We start from the raw sequence: 25681 nt of genomic DNA on the forward strand, positions 1-25681 counted from the left end.
GGCGCAATTATTATCCGATTTGGCTGAAATTTTACATAAAGTATTTTGAAATGACTTCCAACAACTGTGATAAGTTAGCTAGCAATCGGTCCATTACCTGATACGGCTGTCATATAAACCGATCTGGGGTCCTGACTTCTTGAGCCTCTAGAGGACGCAATTCCTATCCGATTTTGATGAAATTTTGCATAACGTGTTTTGTTTTGACTTCCAATAACTGTGCTGAGTATGGTTCAAAAAGGTCCTTAAGCTGATATAGATGTCGTATAAACAGATCATGAATCTTGACTTCTTGAGCCACTAAAAGGCTCAATTATTATATGATTCGTCTGAAATTTATCATGACGTGTTTTCAAATGACTTCCAACAACTGTGCTAAGTTAGGTGGCAATCGGTATATAACTTGATACAGCTGTCATATAAACCGATCTGGGGTCTTGACTTCTTGAGCCACTAGAGGGCGCAGTTTTTGTCCGATTTAAAATTTTGCAAAAAGTGGTTTGAAATGACTTTCAACAACTGTACCAAATATGGTTCAAATCGGTCGATAGCTGCCATATAAACTGATCTGGATTCTTGAGCCTCTAGAGGACGCAATTACTATTCGATTTGGCTGAAATTTCGTACAACGGCTTTTCTCTTGACCTTCAACAACTGTGTCAAATATAGTTTGAATCGGTCTATAGCCTGTTACAGCTCCCCTTTACACCGATCTCCCTATTTTACTTCTTGATCCCCTAAAGTGGGCAATTCTTATTCGATTTGGCTGAAATTTTACACAATGACTTCTACTACTGTCTCCATCCGAATCGGACCATAACTTGATATATTGGGTTGCCCAAAAAGTAATTGCGGATTTTTTAAAAGAATGTAAATGCATTTTTAATAAAGCTTAGAATGAACTTTAATCAAATATACTTTTTTTTACACTTTTTTCTAAAGCAAGCTAAAAGTAACAGCTGATAACTGACAGAAGAAAGAATGCAATTACAGAGTCACAAGCTGTGAAAAAATTTGTCAACCCCGACTATATAAAAAATCCGCAATTACTTTTTGGGCAACCCAATAGCTGCAATAGCAAAACAATTATTTTCTTTTATCCTTTGTATGCCTAAAAAGAGATACCGGGAAGAGAGTTCGACAAATGTGATCAATGGTGGAGGGTATTAGGATTCGACCCTGCCAAACTTGGCATACTCTTACTTGTTTATATATTTTTTATTTATTTATTTTTTTTTTTGTTAAAATGTTAAATAGCAAAATATTGCACTTTGTTTTCTCGGCCGCTTAAAATACTACGGACTTAGTTTCGTTTTGTCTTAAATTCTTATCTAGAAGTTTTTGTCCACACATTGCTCAAAATTTAATCATTAAACATTATTATAATTATAATGCCTGGCACTGGTCACAGTTATCGCCGTGGTCGTGTTAAGCATGAGAATTTGTTTATTTAATTTTTAATTACAAAAATTTTTGTTCTGTTTCCATTTCCCCCATTTACCTCGCACTCACCGCACCACAAAGCAAAACACGCAGCCATAGAGGCTGGGCTATATTCATAATTACGGCACTAATTTAGCAACACCATGTGTGACGGTGAGCGAAACCACTTGAATTAATTTACATTTGGCAATTTAATCCTTCATGACATGTTTTGTGGTGATATTGGTCAGTTAAAGTTTTCTAAACGAGTTAGAATGTTGGTTGTCGCTATCCAATTAATATGGAAACACTTTGGACTTTAAACCAATTTTTTCGGTTTTATTTGGCCAGATTTGTGCTATAGAACAACTTTTTGTGATTTTTTTGTTCGTGTTTTTTTGTTTTGGGAGGAGGAACATGTGTGTGCGTTTTGTCGCACAGTTCAGGCTGTGTGGCTATGTGCGAACAAAACCACAACAATTTATAAAAACCATAGGAGGTCGGTCAGTTGGTGGGTCACTCAGTCGGCTGTCTGGCGGACTGCATTGCATAGGCCATAGGAAAATCGGTGGTTAGTCGGTTCCATAATTTTCATATCGCAACAAAAGTAAATAAAAGTTAAGCTGCGGTTTTCCATTGGCTCAAACACAGCTCATCGATGGAGAAGAGGGGGGGCTTGAGATGAGAAGGATGTAGGCAGTGGTCCTGCTATGCGTAAAATTGTGCAACCAATGAGCGGATCAAAACTAAAACATGAACATATTCATAATTTTTGGCAATTAAATACAATTTAAGCTTTAAGAGTGTGCGTGTGTGTTTGTAACTATTTTGACTTAAACTTTAACCACATGTGTGGTGTGCATTGGCCAAAACCACCAACCAACCAACAACTAGTCAAAACTCTACTCAGTCGAACTTTGCTGGGTAGTAGTAGAGTTTGTCTCATGTAAACTCAGTGTTAGTAAATCAAACATAATTAAATTAAATCCATTTTGGTGGGAAGGTTTGCGCCAATTTTTGTTTTTTTTTTTTTCCCAAAAACAATCCATTGATGTATGTGAATTGCCAATTCTAATCGTTTAGTATGCGACGCAGAGCTCAAAGTCTTTCCTGCCGACAAAAATTCCCATAACAATTTTGTTTTGCCCATACTAAATGGGAGACAAAAAATCAAGCCACTATCGATAATACCCAAAGCAAATAGTCGAAAAAATCTAAAAATCCCTGAGAAATGAAATCCATGTACAATGTACATACATATGTTGCTGTTAGTGTAAGGTTTTTCTTTTCATGTAATCGAAAATGGTTTTCCTCTGGAGAGGTTACGATTCAGTCATTGTATTGAGTCAGCTGTGCTAGAAAAAGTTGGTTTGTTTCAAAATTGGGGTTGTATGAAAAATGGGTTAAAGAATAGTTCCACCGGACTACATGATGCTCAGAATCCTGATGAGCAAATGCTAATTAGGATCCATCTACGTATGGCGGGTTTCGCCGAATTGTGGGTACCGGCTAAAAACCAACTCTATATCGTGTACATGTTCCACCTCGGAACTAGTTTCGCATTACTTCGAAGTAAACCTCTTTATTTGGTGCTTGACCATCACCACATAAAGTCTGCGTTCAGACCTCCGCTCTATCCTCTACGGTCCCATTTTTGAGTCTTTTCTATGCCTTTATTAAGGCTGGGGACGTTTGTGAGACCCTTAGCTACGTAAAATTTCTCTATAAAGTGGGGTCGGTCAACTAAAACTTGAATCGGCCAGGAATCTTTGATATCAAAGGATTCTTTCCAAAATTTTTGATACAAAGTAACCCTGGAAGTCTGTACGAGGAGTTCTGAGTTCAGTGTAGAATCATATCTACACCCAGAATTCGTATTCAGTTAGCCCCGAAAACGAACCAATTGGCAATTGCTCCAATTTATCGTCGTTTTCCCGACATGCTGCACCGTTATCATAGTCCTATGTGTCCTGCAATGATAACGAAAGCCATACTCATTTCCTTCTTACTTCCCCACAATATTGGCCTCGTCTTGTCACAATACAGATCCCTCCATAGGATTTGAAAAGATTTCGTCTTATGGTTTGCGTCTTTGTTCCCGCCGCTTCTACGCATTCGCGCTCTTATCTTTAACTGCGTCTCTTTGAAAAGCTTGACAATCAGCATGTTCATTAAAGGCAATCCTCTGGTTCATACAGCCAAATCGTCTTCCCCTTACTACTCCTGTATGGTCTGTATCGAATATGATGCTATCATATTCAGAAAACGCCTTCAGTACAAGGCTTTACGCCATTTCATTGTCTGGATTTATTGCCCCTAATGGGCAATCAATCACTCTCGCCTTGCCTTTGGGATGATTTTCCTTTGTAAGTCGCTGTTTTTAGGCAGTCAACCAACAACTCGGGCTTTAATATAGGCACCTCGTCATTTTCCCTCCTCTTTGTTCTCTCCATCCGTGTAGCATGAACTGCCAGATGGCATAATCTGAGTTCAGACAATCCTTAACTCTACTGCTGACAACGACATCGAGTATTATCTCCGGTATCCTTTGTGAAGTTTTTTTATAATCCAGCCTGGTTTCACTATTGACGCCCCAACATTCTGTGATATTATGACTTGCTCCTATTATTTGTTGAGTCTCCCATTGCTCGTAGTCTTTAAACTTAACCTAATATCTATTGGTATTATATCCAAAATTGCCCCTAAGTATGCATAATTCTCATTGTTCCGCCTAATTCATGGCGGTGTTTATCGCCTTACTTATGATGGCTACATTTGTAAGTTTTGTTAGATCCCATTTAATTCCGTCCGTTAACCCGTTTGTCCGTCCGACATCAGATCGTTCATTGTCCGTCCATCTATCTATCAATCCGTCAATGAATCCGTGGCTCCATCTGTCCATGATTCCGCCTGGTTACCCCTTAGTCTGCCAATATGCTTGTACGTCTTTATAATTGACCGACCGTTTATCTATATCTACCCATTCGTCTGTCCGTCCAACTTTATGTCCGTTCATTCTTATATCCCTCCATCCATATGTCCTACCAATTTTACGTGCAACCAAACTTATATCCATCCGACTCATCGTCCAATCATATGTTGGCGTGTACTCCTTCATGTTCATTTCCAACCATTCAACTGATAAGATCGACTATCCGTCCATCTAATAAAATCCAAAATTGTTACACCCATTATAACTCAGTGTTGTGTTCTTATTTTTCTATCTCTTTACTTCTTTGGGGTTTTGCAAATATAAACCCAACTGGAGGAACAAAGCAAACAAATTCTCTATAGTTTGTGTCTTTGTTCTTGGCTCATCGGTGTTTATTTCTAATTCCAGAGATTACGCTCCCATTCCACATATTCATATGTTCATTGTATATACATCCATCGGTCTCCACTTCCCCTCATCTATCGTTCAGTCCATCTGGTCACCTTTTCATCTGCCTGTCTGTCCATCTGTTGAACCCTTTGAATATATATCCCATCGTTTATCCATCTACTCGCCCGTCAGTAGTCAATCTGTCTGTGCATCCTTCCATCCGTTTGTCTGTTCATCCTTATGTCCGTTTATTCTCAATTCTGTTCATCTTTTTTTCCTTCCATCCTTATGTCCTTCAATCATTTTATCCTCTTATATGTTTGCGCTCTCATCAATACGGCCGTTCGTCGATATATCAGTCCGACAACAGTCCGCTCCTCCATCTTTCTGTCCGTCCATCCTTATGTCCTTCCATCCTTATGTCCTTCAATCCTTTTATCCTCTTATATGTTTGCGCTCTCATCAATACGCCCGTTCGTCCATATATCAGTCCGACATTTTTATGTCCGTCTATCCGTCGATATATCTGTCCGACTATCTTTTTGGCCGTCCATCCTTATATACGCCCATTCTTATGTCCGTCCATCCTTATATCCGTCCATTCTTATGTCCATCCATCCATCCTTAAGTCCTTCTATCCTTGAATATGGTCGCGCGTCCATCCACACGGTCGTCCGTCGACATATCAGACCGACAACATCCCCTCCATCTTTCTGTCCCTCCATCCTTATTTCCGTCCATCCATATATCCTTCTATACACCTGTCCATTCTTATGGCCGTCCATCCTTATATCCGTCTATCCTTATATCCGTCCATCCTTATGCTCGTCAATTCATAAATCTTTCTATCTTTCGTGTCCATCCATATGGCCTTCCATTTATATATCAGCCCGCCCCTCTATATTTCTATCCGTCCATCCTTATAACCGTTCATCGTTATGTCCGTTCATCAATATGTCCGTCCATCCTTATATACGCTCATCCTTATATCCGTCCATCCTTATATCCGTCCATCCTTAAGTCCTTTTATCCTTATATCCATGAATATGTACGCGCGTCCATCCACACGGTCGTCCGTCGACATATCAGTCCGACAATAGCCCGCGCTTCCATCTTTCTCTCCCTCCATCCTTATTTCAGTCCATCCTTATATCCTTCTATATACCTGTCCATCCTTATGGCCGTCCATCCTTATATCCGTCCATCCTTATATCCGTCCATCCTTATATCCGTCCATCCTTATATCCATCCATCCTTATATCCGTCCATCCTTATATCCGTCCATCCTTATATCCGTCTATCCTTATATCCGTCCACACTTATGCTCGTCAATTCATATATCTTTCTATTCGTATGCGCGTTCATCCTTTCGTCCGTCCGTCCATCTATCAGTCCGACAACAGTCCGCCCGTCCATCCCTATGTTCGTCCTCCCTTTGTCTGTCAACCCGAATATCCTTCCATACGTTTCCGTGTCCATCCATATGGCCTTCCATTTGTGTACCAGTCCGCCCCTCTATCTTTCTGTACGTCCATCGTTATAAGCGTTCATCGTTATGTCCGTTCCTCGATATGTCCGTCCATCCTTATGTACGTCCATCCTTATGTCCGTCCATCCTAACATCCGTCCATTCCATGTCCGTCCATTCCTATGTCCGTCCATTCTTATATCCTTCCATTCCTATGTCTGTCTATTCCTATGTCCGTCCATTCTTATGTCCTTTCATCCTTATGCCCGTCAATCCTTATACGTTTACGCGTCCTTTCATATGGCCTTACTTCTTTACGTTTCCGCGTCCATCCACATGGCTGTCCATCCATCCTTATGTCCGTCCATCCTAATGTCCGCCCATCCTTTTGTCCGTCCATCTTTATAACCTTCTTTTATATCCTTTAAACGTTAACGTCGCCCAACATCAGTTCGACCGTCTATCTTTCTGTCCGTCTATCCTTATGATCGCCCATCCTTATATCCGTTCATCCTTACATTGTACGTTACGCGTCCATCCATATGACTGTCCGACATAAGTCCGCCCGTCCATCGTCTGCCCTTCCATCCTTATGTCCGTTCATCCTTATGTTCCTCCATCTTTATGGCTGTCCAACCATTTGTCCGTTATGCTACTCAATTCATGAATCTTTCTATACATTTGCGCGTTCATCCTTACGGCCGTCCGTCCATCCATCAGTCCGACAACATCTATTTGTTAGTCCATCATTATGTCTTTATGTCTGTCAATCCTTATATTCTTCTATACGTTGACACCTCCATCCATATGGGCGTCCGTCCATTTATCAGTCCGTCTTCAGTCCGCTCGTCTATTTTTCTGTCCGTCCATCCTTATGACTGTCCATACTTAAGTTCATCCGTCCAACCTTTTGTCCGTCCATTATTACGTCCGTCCATCCTTGCGGCTGTCGAACCATTTTTCCGCTAATCCTTTTGTCTGTCAATCCTTATATCCTTTTATACCTTATGCATCTATCAATATGGCCGTCCATATATAAGTCCGACATCTGTCCGCCCGTCCATTTTCTGTCTTTTCATCCTTATGCCCGTCCGTCCAACTTTATATCCGTCCAACCTTATATCCGTCCATCTTTATGGCTGTCCACCCATTTGTTCGTCCATCCTTACATCTGTAAATCTTTCCTCTTCGTTTGCGCTTTCATCAGTTTGGCCGTCCATCCATAAATCAATCCAACATCAGTCCACCCGCCCATCCTTATGTCCGTCCATCCTAATGTCCGCCCATCCTTTTGTCCGTCCATCCTTATGTCCGTCCATCCTTTTGTCCGTCCATCCTTATGTTCGTCCATCCTTTTGTCCGACCATCTTTATATTCGTCCATCGTTTTATCCGTTCATCCTTCTGTCCGCCTATCGTTATGTCTGTCCATACTTATATCCGTCCATCCTTGTGTCCTTCCATCCTGATGTCTGTCTTTTCTCCTTCCAATTTTTCTTCCATCCGTCTGTCTGATCTACCGTTCATCTGTAAGTTTATCTGTTGGTCCATTGTCTTCCTGTCGGTCATAACGAGTTAACGACTTTTTGTTTTGTCTTTTTTTAAATGTTTGAAGGCTCCACAGCTTAAAGTTCCAGATGTATAACCTCCTCGACTAAGAAGTCGAAACGAGTCATACTCCGGCTCTGGCTTTACTAATCCATTGCATAAATTCTTCGATCATTAAGCATACAATTTTTTTTTTGTTTCTTAAAAAACAATCCTAATTTTCTTTTAATAAAAATCACTTTTTTATTTCTTTCAGCTCTCATTTTGGAATTTAAGTTCAAGGTAAGTTTTTAAGAAAATATTTTTAATTCAATTGGCCTGGAATCAGTGCTCTAATATTATGCTTACCAACTTTCCATACCAATTTTTTTTCTCTACCATTATGAACTTAACAAAAACTATTCATTCACTCAAAATCAAACAATGGCAATATCAAAAACTCAAACTCTGAAACCACTTCTGCACACAGCCACCCACCCACCTTTGGCCCTATTGAACTTTGCGAGGTCTTAAACGTAGTACCAAAGCGGGTGATGACATTTAACGCAAGTTATGTTCAAACTTTAGTCCTACCCATGTGGTGCTTACAGAGCAGAGATTAAATTTTGTGCTAGGAAACTATTGAAAGAAGCCGAAGATAAATACCAAAAGTCAAACACCAGAAATTAAATGTGAAACAAATATTGACTAAGGATGTGGAATATGACGAGTTGTTGGGCTGTTAACTGGAGACAGAGAGTTCTCATATGTGGCAAGACTTGGATGGAATGTCATCAACCATGGCAATGACTTCGGGTTGCTTGGTGACCATTGTCAGCAGCCCTGGGGATAAGGGGAAGAGACTTTATTCAAAGGAGATTTTTTTCGTTTCGGTTATTTTTGGGGTCTTTTCCAATTTTAATAGGATCAAGTGTGGGACGTACGTCTGTCTCGTGAAGTAAACAAAAAATCTGTGTTTGCTTAAACCATTTAATTTGATTATTGGCAAAAATCAATCACAAGACCAAAATGAAAATCGGATGACGAATAGTTTCCTTTTTAGGCAACGCAAGGCATTTTTAAATTAAAGACTAAAATTTGGATATACTGTACTTAAACTTGAGTTGAAAAGAATTCAATGATAGGAGAAAATTATTCCCTTGTTTCTTAATGAAATGCACTTTCCCGATTGTATTCTAAGAAAAAAATCAATACAACGCCAAAAGAAACTTTGATGACCAAACTCTCCATTTTAAAAATTAAGCCTCATAAAATCCTTCCACTTTCAACTCTAATCAATGTATGCCCTACAGTTTTATGACCCTTGGTCCTACTCTTAGGTGCTTTTTCTTGAACTAAAAACCAAATTGGAATCATTTGCTACTTTAATACTCGTAGAATGAACGATTATTAAAGCGAAAGGATGGTTACGCTCATTAGAATGGCCATTGCATTTGTTCTGCTTAAGAAAATCTTCTTAGAATCTGTTGCTAGTCTATTGTGATACTCCCTTTGGTTAGTCACTAATGAGCTGTGTATTACTGTGCCGTTTTGGCTTTATTCTTCCAGTTGAGTTGGCTTTATTTCGTTCCTAGATCTCTTTTGTTTCATTTCTCATTATCATGACCTCGTAATTATGGTGTACTTATAAGGATGGATGGTAAAATAAGGCGATGAAAAATTGGCAGATTTCATTGAAATGTCGCACGAATCGAGTGTCAAAAAGAAAAAAATGTTTGTTGTCTAGGCAGTTTGTTCTTTCAATCATTCTTTCAATGGGATGGAAGACTTTTTTAAACCCACAGCACTGTTATGGCTGTCCGCTTTTGAAAACGTCTAGCCATAAATACTCTTTATATATAGAAGATAAATCTTCTCCACTAACTGTTCTTCGACTAGCTTAACGGCAAATCGGGTTCTTTAGCAACGATCTAATTTTTTTGTTTATTCTTTTTAGTAAAATTAGTGCCTCTCTACTCTTCCTTTTTTATAGTTCGGAAAAACATTACTTTCCGTTTCATTTTTGGAAAACCCCCCCCGGTGATGTTTTCTTTCTAATGAGCGATCATGGACCCAAACATAAACCTCAAATTCGTGTTCCAGGAGTTTTACATATGTGAACCATGTTGCATCGAAATCGAGGGAGCACCCTTTACAGCACGCTTTTCGCAAATATATGAATATAACATTTGAATTTTTTCAATTAAATTTTTCATTGATCCAATTAATTATTTAATTTGATCAATGAAAAATTTAATTGAAAATTTCAAAAAATTCAATAATTTTTTTTTTTAATTGAATCAATTAAAAAATACATTGGAAATTTTAAGAATTTTCAATCATTTGTTTTATTGAATATGCCATTTTTTAATCGAAGTTTTTTTCAATTGCCTTATTCAAAAACTGTGATTGATATTATCATTTTCGTTATTGAAGCAGTTTCAATAAAAAATTGATTGGATCAATTAATTTCGTGATTGAAAACGATTTTTAATTAATATTCTCTGTAGGGGACAATACAAGTTTTAATTGATTTTACTTAAGCACCATATTTTAAAATTCATTAAGATTCAATTATTTATTATTTTTTTTTAATTGAAAATTACAAAATTTTCGATCACGATTGTGATTGAAAAATTTTTCAGATTCAATTAAAAAATTTATTGAATCAATTACTTTTTTAATTGATAATGGCAAAAATTTCAATCACGACTGTAATTGGAAAAAAATCATATTCTATTAAAATGTGATTGAATCAATTAATTTTTTAAATGAAAAAGATTTTATTGCCAATTAATTTTTTAATCGAAAAGTTTTTTTTGTGATTTTTTTCTGTGTACATCTGTCTGTCGAAATCACTGCAACGTCTGTAAAAATAGAAATATTCGACTGAAACTTAGCACAGATTTTTTTTTTTGTCTATGGTGAGGTTTAGTTCGAATATGGGCAAAATCGAACTTTATTTCTACAAAGTCCCCATTTAGACCGATTTAAGGTCTTAGGCCCATTAAAGGCTTATCCATTATCCGATTTTGTAGAAATTCGGGACTGTGGGTTGTGTTAGGTCCTTTGACATACGTGGTCAATACGGCCGGATGGGTCTATATATAAATAGACTGATCTTGCAAAAAATTATGTATGAGTCTCAGACCATTTATTGGAAGATCAGCCGCAGTTACTACCCTAGGTTTTTAAAATCGTCGACATTCGACATTCGTACCGAGAATGGTTAAGATCGGGCATCATTTGGATATAGCTGGCATATAGACCGATCTCCCGTTTAAAGGTCTTGGGCCCATAAAAGCAGCGGAATTAGTGTAATTATCGCTGGAAAAAAGTCTGTCGTAACACAAAAACACATGCATTGGGAAAAAGTACAGCTAATAGACAGGGTTGTCGAGCGTGTTTAATGTGGTAATGCGTTTTCGTAAAAAATACAACATACCAACACACGGTCCTTGAAGCCGTCGCCTCTAATATGATTGAAAAGTCTTCTAACCAAAGACGATATGCGTCTCATAGTGGTTGGTGTGTGTTGCTATCTCTGGCTTTCCGTTTCAATTTCCAAACAAAAATTCCGATCATTGAGCTCTTCTCGAAAGAGAAACGTACAAACATTTATTTTCTTCAATTTTAACTAACCATTTTTGTTAAAATTAGATATCCCGAATATGGATATGAAACTACTGCTTTACTCTCAAATTCCTTTCTTATGCATCGCTTATTGCTATGGTCGGTAAATATGTTCGGTTTGAGGGTATTTTGGTGCTGGGGTGGCCACCCAGACACTTGGCCCTGAAAGTAGATGTCATATTCATGCTATGTTCTCAAAACTTTTTATACGAGCCCCATACTACCATGGTCAGTATATAAGTCCTGTTTGGGTGTGTTTCATCATGGTTGGTAAATATGTGCGATTTGGATGTGTTTTAGGTGTTAGGCGGCTCCCCGAACCCTAGGCCTCACAATTTTTTTGAGGTGAGCACTATATTTAAGTGATTGGTCTATACTAGAGATGTGCGCGTGAGTGATGATTTTTCACCCAAGATCACGCACGCTCACGAACCAAAAATCAAATTTAAGTTCAATGATAATTGGCCTTCTTTTTATAGTCGCGAGGCACCCCTTTGGAGAGAAGCTTTTACATGGCATAGTACCTCACAAAAACTGCCAGCGAGGAGAGGAAAAATCATGGTTTTTTTTTTTGATAGATTCGCCAGGATTCGAACCCAGGCGTTGGGCGTCGTAGGTAGACATGCAAAACACTGCGCTATGGTGGTCTTCTTTACTATGGATATGTGAAAATTTAATTTTCTATCAAACATTTTGTCAAAGCATGAATTCTAAGAATTTTCGCAAAACTTTGTTTTAATGGCATTTTTTTTGTAAACCTTTGCTTTGACTCCTCCCTAATATACATAAAGCTGCCAGTATCCATAACACATACTATGTGTGTGTATGTGTGTGTGGGTGTTTTCGTAGGAATTCTTATACTTGGTTGGTGGTTTTAATACTCATTTCCTCAGTTTTCTTACTTTTGTCTGTTGGCCATTGTCTTTTTAATGGATGTCATCTTTAAATGCAGCTTTCGTCCTTTCATTACAGCTTTCATCGGCTTGTGGGCCATGTTAGGCAAAATGAATAGCAATGACATAGTCATAGTCTTAGACAACCTCTCTCTACACCCTTGCCCATGCACACTACAGCAATATTGAGGTCAACAGATTGTAGCTCTCGTTGTTGTTGTTGTTGGTTTCTTGTTGCTTTAGGTTCTTTTGCAAAAAGGTTCTTAGCTGACAGCGAGTTGCAATAGTCTTGATAATAATTATAATGTCAACGGCGATATTCATAAAATAATTATAATTATTGCTATATAAAGACATTGTCATCGCCACCACTACCACGTAGCCTCTCTGCATGTTTTGCCCTTGTCTTGTGAAAGGTTTACGTATCATTATCATTGTCCTTGGTGTCCTTCGTATCCTTTTGCCAGTAATTTTAATCACTCAGTTTTGCATTGCAGTTTGTGTTGGCTTTCACGCTGTTGATGCCATTGCCGTTTATTGGCGGTGTTATCTTTAAATGGAGGATTGTGGTTTACAATTAAATGAATTTGCTTTATAGCACGATTATGGAGGTTTTTTAAAGCAAAAAAAATTAATAATGAGGAAAAGTTTTATATCAAAAAAAATCAAAGAAAGTTAACTGTATTTTCTAAATTTAAATAATATTACAGTAATAATGAGCATGAACTGGTGAATAGGGGTATAAAGGATAAAAAATGCAAATTTACCCATGACCATACCATTAAGGAACAGGGGGCAAAGTTCTCACATATCACTGAGTGCTGTGCGATTCAAAATAAAGTTCAATAATAACATACCAACGCACGGCCCTTGGTTGAAAAGTCTTCTAACCAAAGACGAAACGCGTCCCATAGCGGTTGGTGTGTGTTGCTATTTTTGGAGTTCCCTTTCCATTTGCAATCTTCGATCATTGAGCTCATCTCGAAAGAGCAACACACAAAAATTGTAAAATTTAATGATCTTCGCCCTAACAGGCAAAAAACTTGAAAAATTGACAAATTCGGAAGAGCCTAGCCGGGATTAGAAAAAGTCTTCTAACCAAAGACGAAACGCGTCCCATAGTCGTCGGTGTGTGTTGCGAACTCTGGCTTTCCTTCTCCATTTGCAATCTCCGATCATTCAGCTCGTCTCGAAAGAGGAACAAACAAAAACAGATAAGGGGCCTTCTTCTCATAGCTGAGCCTGAACGGCGTACCGCGGTGCGACACCTCTTTGTGGAGAAGTCTTTACATGGCTGCCATACCAGAGGGTTCAGTACCTCACAAATATCTCCAACATTAGGAGGGGAAAATCACCGTTGAAAAATTTGTTATGATGTTCTCGCCAGGACTCGAACCCATGTGTTCAGCGGCAAAAGCGGACATGGTAATCTCTGTGATACAGTGGGGTATAAACTGCAAGATTTTGAAAAGTAAAAAATTAATTAAAATCAATTGAGTTTAAATTTTTCCACAATTGTAAGAATTTTCTTTGATTATCGAATAAATTCGTTTATTCAAACATTTCGTTTCCATTAAACTCATTTGGTCCCCAATGTATATTTGCCCTAGTATTTCTTATTATTAACTATTCTTATCTCCTTCTCCTCACTTGACATTACAACATATCGCATAATGGAATTCTTCGAATATGATTTCCTTAACGTCACAGTCCATTAAAGAGGGCCTAACATCAATTTCTCCATCGTTAAAGTCTTCTCATTTCACACCATTATATTGGGGATCATTTATTATGACCATTTGTTGTTAGTACTCCTCGACAACATGGAGGAGTTTCATATGGAGTCCGTCTGTGCCGAAATGGCCAGGAGTCATAAGCTGCCGGCTGACCAGTGCACAAAGCTATTACAATTTTTCTTCAATCAACATTCCTCTATGAACGAGGGATACAAATAAAGCTGCTTGTCCTCCATGTCTGGCATGCTGGAGATAATGATGATTTTGTATTGTGAATCTGTATTAAATGTAGATATGAATTCCAGCAATAAGTCCATATGAATGAATGAATGAACGCGAAATACGAGTATGCGACATAAAATAATAGGGATGTCCGCGTGGGGAGAATTTGAATGCAAAAATTAGAGTTTTAAAGAAATCAATTAAAAAAATGATTGAATCAATTAATTGTTTAATTGAAAACGGTTTTTTTTTTTCAATTAAATTTTTAGTTGAAATATTTTTTTTTGATATTTTTTCTGTATAGGAGAAAGACTGAATCCGACCCGCTCCTCTGCTCCTTCTTTTAATCTCCAATAACTTTTAATTGAGTCCTATACTTCCATGGTCGTTAAATAAGCCCTGTTTGGTGGAGGTGGGATGGTCCCCCTGACATTTCGGTTCGAATGTAGGTATCAATTTCGTGTTCTACTCCCAAATATCTTACCTTTGAGCCCCATGAGTACCATGGTCGGTAAATAGGTCAGATTTGGGGTAATCTTGGTGGTGGGTTAGAAGCCCATGCTTGTGATCCTGAAAGTGTTATAAGTTTCGTGCTTTACTCTGAAATACCTTTTACTTGAGACCTATTGGGTTGCCCAAAAAGTAATTGCGGATTTTTTTAAAAAAAAGTAAATGCATTTTTAATAAAAAAGCAAGCTAAAAGTAACAGCTGATAACTGATAGAAGAAAGAATGCAATTACAGAGTCACAAGCTGTGAAAAAATTTGTCAACGCCGACTATATGAAAAATCCGCAATTACTTTTTGGGCAACCCAATATATTATCATGGTGAGTAAACAAGCCTTACTTTGGGGATGGGTTAGACTTCCAGAGACTTGGTCCCGAAAAGGGGAATCAATTTGGTGCTTCACCTTACAAAACCTTTCATTTGAGCCCCATATTGTCGTGGTCGGTAAATATGTCCGATTTGGTCTCCAAAACTCTTTGCCCCACAATTAAATATCAGATTCGAGTATTCGCCCAAATACCTTTCATTTAAGCCCCATATTGTGATGGCTGTTTTATATATCCCTTTGTGGGTGCTTTGGGCGGGGCATGCCCCACCCTACTTATTTAAGCTATACCAAGCTTTGAACCGATTAAGGCCATTCTTGTTTTGGCTGTCGGAGACCGAAGATGAATTCTTTGTGAAAAATTTTAGGAAAATCGGTTTATATGAGATCTATGGTTTGCCCAAAAAGTAATTGCGGATTTTTCATATAGTCGGCGTTGACAAATTTTTTCACAGCTTGTGACTCTGTAATTGCATTCTTTTTTCTGTCAGTTATCAGCTGTTACTTTTAGCTTGCTTTAGAAAAAAAGTGTAAAAAAGTATATTTGATTAAAGTTCATTCTAAGTTTTATTAAAAATGCATTTACTTTCTTTTAAAAAATCCGCAATTACTTTTTGGGCAACCCAATATATTAGATACGGAGGCCACCGTATAGATTAGCATGTCCGCCTATGACACTTAACGCCTGGATTCGAATCCTGGAGAGACCATCAGAAAAAAAAACAGGTGTCGCACTGCCGCACGCCGCTCGGACTCGGCTATAAAAAGGAGGCCCCTTATCATTGAACTTAAAACATTGCACTCATTGATATGTGAGAAGTTTGCCCCTGTTTCTTAGAGGTATGTTCATGGGCAAAATTTGAATTTGTTTGTTTGTAGGAGATTCATTTTAATTAATAAGACTTGGTCCGAAAAGTGGGAATCAATTTTGTGCTCCCGTCTACAAAATCATTCATTTGAACCCCATATTGCCGTGTGGTGCCGCCACCAAAACACTTTGTCCAGCAATTGAATATCAGATTCGTTTTCTGCACCAAAATACCTTCCATTTGAGTCCCATATTGTGATGATTGATCTGTATACCCCTTTGTCGGTGTTTTGGATGGGGCGTTCCCCCAAATACCCTACCACAAATTTAATTACCAAATCTATGCATTTGGGTTATTAGAAGAGCGCCAACCAATTTTCGGTTAAAAAGCCCCACCCATCTCAGAGATTTGGCGTGTATGAACATTTTTTGTAAAGGGGAAGGTCCGCTCCCCCCTTTATATATCAAAAAACGAACTAACCTAAACCGACAAACTAACAAACAAACACAAATAGATTTTTATATAAAGGAAGAGATCTTGAAATCTTACTGAGTTTTGTTAGGCTTCTCAACATACGTGGTATATCCTCTATATAGACCGATTTTCCTTTTTTGGTTATTTTTCTATTAGTTAACCACTATTGTTGAAGTTCAGAACTGTGTGTGGTTAAAGACCCCTCGATGTCCTGATCGGATTATATATTGATATAACTGCTATGGGTTTATAAATGGTGTATTTTCCTACCGGCCAGCCCAGCTTAATGCCTGCCTTGTTACTACTACTACTAAATCTTCCAAGAACATTCCATTAAGGAACGGGGGATACTTCTCTCATATCAATGACTGCAGTTCGTTTAATGGTTAAGCTCAATGATAAGGGGAGGCCCCTTTTTCATGCCGAGCCCAACCGGCATGCCGCATAGCGACAATAGTAGAGAAATTTAAACATGGCACCATACCTAACTAAATATAGCCAGCATTTGTAAGGGGTGTAAACACCGCGATTTGAACCCAGATTTTTGGCGTCAAAGGCGGACATGCTAACATTTGCGCCATGGTGGCTTCCTTGTCTTGTTTATTGTTTTTTTTTCTCTCTGTCTGTTTCTCTTTCGAGACGAGCTCTATGATCAGAGATTGCAAATGGAAAAGGAAAGCCAAAGATAGCAACACACACCAACCACTATGGGACTCGTTTCGTCTTTGGTTTGAAGACTTTTTCAACCATATTAGGTGTGATGGCTTCAAGGGCCGTGCGAAGGTATGTTGTATTTGAGTCGTATTAATTGTGAAAACGCATCTGTGATACAATTACCACCTTAAACACGCTCGACAACCCTATCTATTAGCTGTACTTTTTCCCAATGCATGTGTTTTTGTTCAATGACAGACTTTTTTTCTATGACAATTACACTACTTCTGTGGTACACATGATTCTGTGCATCTGTTGGAAATTGAATTGAAGGCTTCGAACGTTAGACAACGGCAACGGCTCTCGTTGTTGCTCCGTGTGCCCAGGTTCGAATACCGGCCGGAATTTTATTAAAAAAAAATTTTGAAAAATGTTCAGAAATTTTTGTTTTTAAACGAAATTTTTTTTTAAATTTGAAGCAGGGTGCTTCGTCGCTATTGAAAAATTTACTACATTAAATTTGTAAAAAATATTATTTATTTATTTGAAATGTTTGTTTTCCTAATTCGACACCCCTTCGAATTTCCAAATTCCTTCACCCCACACATTCATACATTCAGCCCAATGTTACTGCACAGACATTAAGGCTTTAATGATATTGTGGTAGCACGTAAAATATTTTCCTTTTTTTCACGAATTGAATGGCTCAAATGAAAAATGTATTGCAATTTATTTTAGGTGATTTTTCCACATCCATATTTTGCCACTGGTATACAGAGCCACAGTGTCACTCACGTTGGCCGCCACCATTAGCTGCCGTTAGCGACAAAGGTTGGCGAAAAATAAATACAAATGGGCATTAATTCTGAAAAATATGATGGAAAATGTTGCATTATTTCTCGAGTGATTATTATTTATGGAGACTTTTGGGTGTTAAATTAGAAATGATATGACCACGTACATATGTGATTTAAAAAAAAATGGCATGGGCAGGGGTTTAAACACACATCACTCCCTGAGAGTGGGCCTAAGCAAATCGAATCGATTGGGTGCTGTTGTTCAAATGGTATTCGAGAAAAATGACAGCTCAGATGTATTTTTGAAAACTCAGCCAACTCCTTTAATTGCTTGATGCCATGCAGCATCACAATTATCTGTTGTCTGTTAGAAGAGACCTTAAAATTAGCATAAAATTTATTTCTTTAGCTACTTTTACATTTACACATCAATTAAAAGTCATTTTACGCTTTTGTTTTTTTGTTTTCCAGAAAATTTTCCCATTCATTGGTTGTCGTCACACTCGTTCATTTCCCACAGTGACATTTGTCATTGGGCTTTTCCTTAAGTTTGTTTTCCCATGTATTTTTTTCTTCCTTTTTTCTGGCTGTTGTACTTCAACTTACACTCGTAATTAACTTTGATAAATAAAGCTTAACAATTAGTTAAAGCATCGGTTAAATTGTTTACTTCTTCTGTCTGGTAGGTTGTTAATGGCATCGATCGTTTTCGCTGAGTCTGTCCCAGCCCTAGCCCACACATTTTCTGGAGGGTATTTTTGCGTTTATTGACGATTTAGTATGAGTGTGAGTTTACGCCTTTATTGAATATTTAAGTCTCACTATCCACATCCAGCCGATGTATTTACACTACCAGGCATTAAAACATGTACGTGACGAGATGATGTTATAAGATCATCTTGGGGTGGCACATCATGGTGAAACTGTCAACAATTCGTAAATAGTTTGCATGTCCTCAAGTTAAGGAAATCATATTCGATTTAATAATCCTTTCGACCGATTTAAATCGTCAGAATCGTTAAGCAGATGAGTTCATAAGACTGGGAGCAACCTAGTCTCATACAGGGTATCTGTAATCTGTGAATATGACTTCAAAGACTTGTTAGCAACATTTTGAAAATCATATCCAGAATATCTCCGAACGCATTAACAATAAATGCTGGCACCGAAACGATCGAGCTTGAGCGCCAACCAATAGGCCTCTACTCTCTCAAGGTCCCTGAGCGACTAGAGGTCATTGTTATCCACATAAGCACTGAAGATTTAGTAGTAGCCAGCCTTGAAATAAACAAGTCTCATTACTGGCTGGTTTCCCCATATATGGCACACGATTCAGAGATGCCGCTTTCAAACCTTAAGTCGCTGGTTGAAGCCGCTTTTGTAGAGAAAAAGAGCCTCATTGTAGGAAGTGATGCTAATGCACATCACCAGATATGGGGAAGTTCGAATGTCAACGAAAGGGGTGAGCTAGTTATCGAATATATTATAAGATGCAATCTGGCGATTTGTATTAAAGGGGATAAACCGACCTTTATTACCAGGAACAGGCAGGAGGTACTAGATCTTACCTTTGTATCGGAAGATATGAGTGGAAGAATATGCGAATGGGATGTGTTATCTTACGACAGCTTCTCTGAACATCGTTATTTCAGTTTCAGCCTTGGAGAAAATACTGCAGAAAAGGTCCCTCGTCTAAACAGAAGAAAGGCGGATTGAGATAAATTTCGGCACAAATTCCTTCTAGACCAGTCACGTCTATTCCTTCTAGACCAGAAAAGGAAGTGGAAACTACGGAGGATGTAGACATAGAGGTCAAGCAGATAATGAAAGCCCTGAATGACTCGCTTGTGTCAGCATGTCCTACTGTCAAGCCAAGGGGCAAATAGCGACCTCCATGGTGGAGCCCAGAGCTGGTTGGTCTAAGGAAAGACTGCAGAAAACTCTTCAACAGAGCAGAAGTCAAACGACCACCACACTATTGGGAAATCTATAAGCCTGAGCTCGGAAAATATAAGGGCGAGCTGAGAAAGGCTCAGAAAAAATACTGGGTAGAATCCGAAAGCATTGAAACCCTACCTCACGAAGGCGAAAGATTTTTGTCCTATTAGTCTGTCATCCTTTATATTGAAAACTCTTGAGAGGTTGATAGAAATCCATCTTAGAGCAAAGATCCCTGGAGATCGCCTTTCGCGGCAGTAGCAGGCTTGGGATCTGTGGATCTAAAAACATGTGTTAGCAGAGGAACACCTCAAGGAGGAGGTATAGCCATTACCAATATATTATTGTCTCTGGGGGAAAAAGGCGTAAAAGTTGCCGCCTATGCTGATGGCGTGGCAATTGTGGTTAGAGGAAAGTCTTCCTGCACTCTAGGAGATATAAAATGTGATTTTTTTGAGGTTAGGATTTTCATGCATTAGTATTTGACAGATCACGTGGGATTTCAGACATGGTGTCAAAGAGAAAGATGCTCAGTATGCTTTGAAATTTCATCATGAATAGACTTACTAACGAGCAACGCTTGCAAATCATTGAATTTTATTACCAAAATCAGTGTTCGGTTCGAAATGTGTTCAAATTTTGACAAATTTTGTTCAGCGATGAGGCTCATTTCTGGTTGAATGGCTACGTAAATAAGCAAAATTGCCGCATTTGGAGTGAAGAGCAACCAGAAGCCGTTCAAGAACTGCCCATGCATCCCGAAAAATGCACTGTTTGGTGTGGTTTGCACGCTGGTGGAATCATTGGACCGTATTTTTTCAAAGATGCTGTTGGACGCAACGTTACGGTGAATGAACACATTTCGAACCGAACACTGATTTTGGTAATAAAATTCAATGATTTGCAAGCGTTGCTCGTTAGTAAGTCTATTCATGATGAAATGTCAGAGCATACTGAGCATCTTTCTCTTTGACACCATGTCTGAAATCCCACGTGATCTGTCAAATACTAATGCATGAAAATCCTAACCTCAAAAAAATCACCCTTTACTTCAGGAAGCTCTACGCGCAACAGCGAAGAGGTCTACCGAAAGTGGTCTAGGTATAAATCCGTGCAAGACAAAAACAGTTCTTCTCAGCAGGAGATCCAAATATCCTACCGTAAAACCTGTATCCTTGGGAGGAGAGAATTTTCCATTAACAGAAAGCGCACAATACCTGGGTGTTTTGCTGGACGGGAAATTGAACTTTAAATCCAACATTTTGGAAAGGGCAAGAAAGGCAAGTCTTGCCCTATACACCTGCAAGAGAACCATTGGCAAAAGTTGGTGCAGTTGGTGCAGTGCAGTACTGCAGTTGTCAGACCTATAATGCTTTATGGTGTTGTGGTCTGGTGGACGGAGCTTCAAAAGTCCACCTACTGCTCATTGGGACATATATAAGGCTGAACTAAGAAAATATAAGGGCGAGCAGAGAAAGGTTCAGAACAAATCGTGGGTAGAATTCTGCAGCTCCGTGGAGGATACATCTGAGACCTCTAGACTAAGGAAGATTCTTTCCTCGAGACCTATAACGGTGGAGTATACTCAGAAGCCAGAGAATAAATGGACAATGTCTTATGAGGAAACACTAGAACTACCCGTTGATACACATTTCCCGGAAAATTCTCCAACGGACAACGTGGCGCCAGAAAAGGTTGTCACTGGTATACATTTGTCGGAGGCTATTAGCCTATTGTGTCTGAACCGAAAAGCCGATAAGAAGTTTCCTTTAAGTCGTCAGGCCCCGATAATGTATCACCGATTGAATTATAAGCTATGTCTGATAGAATAGTCCCTGGCTAAGGGAGATATACTCTGCTCTTTATCAGAATGTCATATATACCTGTGGGATCAAGGGACACGAAGGTCAGTTTCATTCCGAAATTAGGAAAACCCTACCACAAGAAGGCGAAAGATTTTCGTCCTATTAGACTGTCATCCTTTATGTTGTAGACTCTTGAGAGGTTGATAGAAACATATCTTAGGGCAAAGATTCTTGGAGATCGCCTGTCGCGGCAGCAGCATGTATATAGCAAAGGCAAATCCACTGAAATAGCCCTTCACCACCTAGTCGGCTACATAGAGGATTCTCTCGCAGCCATGGAATATACAATGGTAGCATTTCTTGACATTGAAAGAAATCCCAAAACCCACCTGAAGCAGGTGGGCTTTGGGTTGTACTCTAAAGATCTAGAACTGATCATATCGAAAAGATTACCCGACCACTGCAGTGTGTATCAAGCGGAGATTCTTGAAATTAAGGAAGTGGTGGAATGGCTAAGATATAATGTCATTGCGACGATTGACATAAATATCTTCTCAGACAGCCATTCATCCCTGGAGAACGTATTTCTGAACACAAAAACCGCCCTCGACTCTCGCAGATCTCTCAACAAGATGGCTGAACAGTTCAAATTTCACCTATTCTGGATGTCGGGCCACAGAGATATCCCATCGAATTGTAAAGCTGACGAGCTTGAGAGACTAGGAACTACCCTACACATTCCAGGGATACTGGAATCTGTGTGTATGCCTCTAGCGACATGTAAGCTATGTTTTTAAGACCAGGCCCGAAGGACAACGAATGATAGATGCTAACAAGGTGAGGCTGTAAGCATTCCAAAACTATGTGGCCTAACCTAGATTTAAAGAGGTCTACTGCTTTGCTGTCATTGGCTGAGACAAACGTCTCAGTCATTGTGGGCGTTATGGCAGGTCACTGTCTAATCGGAAAACATGCTGATAGAATGAAGGTTGCCAGCAACGACTTTTGCAGAAATTGTGAGGACATCGAAGAAGAAGAGACTATAGAACACCTTTTATGTGCAGTCAGAAGGAGTACCATTTTGGGTTCTCATGTCTTTGAGAATTAATCTGATTTAGCGTTAAGTTATTGGGCTTTTTTAGAGCGATCTGCATGATTCAACGGTAAAAACTAGAAGGCATCGTCCTTTTTCTGTTCCTGTGGCATCACAGTGGACGAAAACGTCTAAGTGAGTCTGATGGCTGCCACTTAAACCTAACCTAACCTTAACTATCCTCACAACAAATTTTGTAAAGTCATCTCCATACTTTAAAAAAATACAATCTAATTTCCACTGCTTTTGCTTCGTATCCCCTTATGGGTCATTAGAAAGTAGGGACCATTGAACTGCTCATTAGTGATGTGGCCCTTAAAATGAGCATTTGTGTCTCTCAAGTTGTCTTTGCCACATTTTCATTTCATTTTAATTGCAAGAGTCCAAATTTAGAACTTTCGTCGTATGCAGAGTCATGTGTCCCTTTGCATGGTGTTTGAAGTGTGTTTGTGTGGCGGTACTATCATTATCATATGTTTCTTCATGTATGTACATAACATATTTGCAATGTTGTTGTATTGGCTGTACAAATAGTAGAAGTAGTAGTAGTAGTAGTTGTTGTTGTTGTTGTTATTATAGTTTACTCGAGTAAAATACTTAACACCCACCATCGTCAACTTAACAAGTACGACAAGCGTGACAACTCTCAACAGCCAACAGGCAAAGGCTTCAAAGAGACTGGCAAAAGTTAGTTTGGTTTTGTTGCAACGGCAACGGCAACGGTTGGTGGCAGTGGCAGCCGAGCGACAGTTAAAACGCCACAAGTTGTTGTTCTTGAGGTTTTCATGGCTTTTACATGGCTTTTATTCACAGCTCATTCGAATGTAGCGTTGAGTAAAGATGCCCTCTTCCCTCGATGGCTTAACATTTGGATCCTTTGCTTGTCACATATGTTTGTTGGTGTATACTACAGATGTGTGTGTGTGTGTGTGTGTGCGTTACCACTGAAGTAACAGAGTACCAAGTACCACACTACCACAGTGCATACTATGTTCATAATATAATGTCCCAAACCTCTAGATATTGGTAAAACTTATTAAACTGCTGTAAATCAAATAAAGCTACAACGCGCCAAGATTGTGACAAACAACAACAGTGTTAAGACCACTCACTAGCAAATAGTTCAACACTATATACACTGTAAGAAATTTGATTGGGAACATTTGTTGGGTGAAAGAGATATGATTTGTGCTTCGTTCACTCCCGCCACACAATATCTAAAGCCACATAGAAAGGACAATAAAAAGAACAACCTTACCCGGAAACTTCTACAGCAAACTACATACGAAGGAAAGAATTCTTTATTACATGAATAGGATCGGTGAAGGATATACTACTATGCAATTTGTTATACACATCATACAAAGAGAGAAACGGATTGATTAATTCGTAATTAGATTAAAGGTAGTCTAAGAGGTATCTAATGCCGAGTATTTCGGCGAAGAATATTAAAATGTAATTTGCCAGTTAATAATTGGGAATCAATCTGACCCCGCAATTATTTCACAATAAAGGCCTTAAGCATCAAGTGCCTCCTTTCGGGCGTTGATAAGTCAACAAGTTTCAAGCGATTCTCGTAGGGGATCGCCAACAGCGATTTTGCCTTATTGAAGCACGAGTCAATGTAATCTACCATCCAAAATAATACCAAGATCAGTGAAGGAATACATGATCGAATTAATAAAAATCTATATATTGTATTGCCCAAAAAGTAATTGCGGATTTTTCATATAGTCGGCATTGACAAATTTTTTCACAGCTTGTGACTCTGTAATTGCATTCTTTCTTCTGTCAGTTATCAGCTGTTACTTTTAGCTTGCTTTAGAAAAAAAGTGTAAAAAAAGTATATTTGATTAAAGTTCATTCTAAGTTTTATTAAAAATGCATTTACTTTCTTTTAAAAAATCCGCAATTACTTTTTGGGCATCCCAATAATTGCCACCTAGAATAGGTCTAGCCCTCAAAGGAGATAACTTCTTGCACTTCTTAAGATTAAGTGTCATGCCATTAACACTGCAACAGTCCACCAAAGAGTGCAGATCGCTCTGCAAGCTCAGTTATCGATCTGGAGAATCCAAAATACAAAACAGCTTCACATCATCTGCGAACATTAAAATCCTTGAAGAATGAATAACTAATTGATGATCATTCAAACAAAGAACGAACAGCAATGTACCTAAATGGCTGCCCTGTGAAACATCATAATAAGCAGTTATATCCTTACAGAGATTATTATTAAAGTAGACTTTCTTTGTTGGGGGGATCCGTTTTTACTATTTCTTTGTTTCTCCAAGTAGTTCTTAGTTTTCCGGGGGCGGGTTACTGGCCCAGCGCCCGAATTGCATGGGTTTTGTGGGTTTGCACATGTATCCCTCGTTGTGGCGAGCCGCTTGCTTCAAGATCCGAAGCTCGTCGCCAGCCGCCCCTAACCTGGGAACAGACGCTGATGTTGGCCATTGCTTATTTAAAGACGCCAATAACTCGCCTTGTTATCTCGAGTATCATTGGCACTCAGTATTTAATTAAGAGCCAGTGCCACCTAACTCCTCACTGAGACTCTCCTCTCGAAAAGCCACCTTCGATAGTCCTTTACGTTGAAAGGTATTTGGTATCCCTGCAGAATTAATAAGACTCTGCAGGATGACGCTTGCTGATACGCGTTCCTCTGTAAGAATAGGAAAGAATCTCTCCGAACCATTCAATACCAAACGAGGTTTCAGACAAGGCGACAGCCTATCGTGTGATCTCTTTAATATCCTGCTGGAGAAGATTATACGAGCTGCAGATGTGAATAGATATGGCACACTAATCACAAGACAACACATGCTGCTTCCCTAGGCCAATAACATTGGAATCATAGCAACTGCAGCCTTTGAAAGAGTCGAAGGAGAGTCAGTGAAAATGGGTCTGGCAGTAAATGGAAATAAGATGAAGTGGATAATTTCAACTTCCTAAACGCCTTGTACAACCGATCAGAAAAAGAAAGTTGGGAACCACAACTTTGAGATAGTCAGTAACTTTGTATATTTTCCGCCGTAACCGAAACGAATGACATC

The 25681-nt window shown here is 38.9% G+C and overlaps 1 long non-coding RNA gene across 1 annotated transcript in view; it reads left to right on the forward strand.

Moving 5' to 3' along the window:
• The first annotated feature begins 8013 nt into the window (after window positions 1–8013).
• The window catches only part of LOC131998098 (uncharacterized), a 195174-nt gene continuing 177506 nt past the window's right edge, over window positions 8014–25681 (forward strand). Inside the window, exon 1 of the long non-coding RNA XR_009398549.1 lies at window positions 8014–8041. This is a non-coding gene — a long non-coding RNA (uncharacterized LOC131998098). The remainder of the gene's footprint in view (window positions 8042–25681) is intronic.

The sequence above is a fragment of the Stomoxys calcitrans genome, chromosome 5 (assembly GCF_963082655.1).
Source record: "Stomoxys calcitrans chromosome 5, idStoCalc2.1, whole genome shotgun sequence".
NCBI lineage: Eukaryota > Metazoa > Arthropoda > Insecta > Diptera > Muscidae > Stomoxys > Stomoxys calcitrans.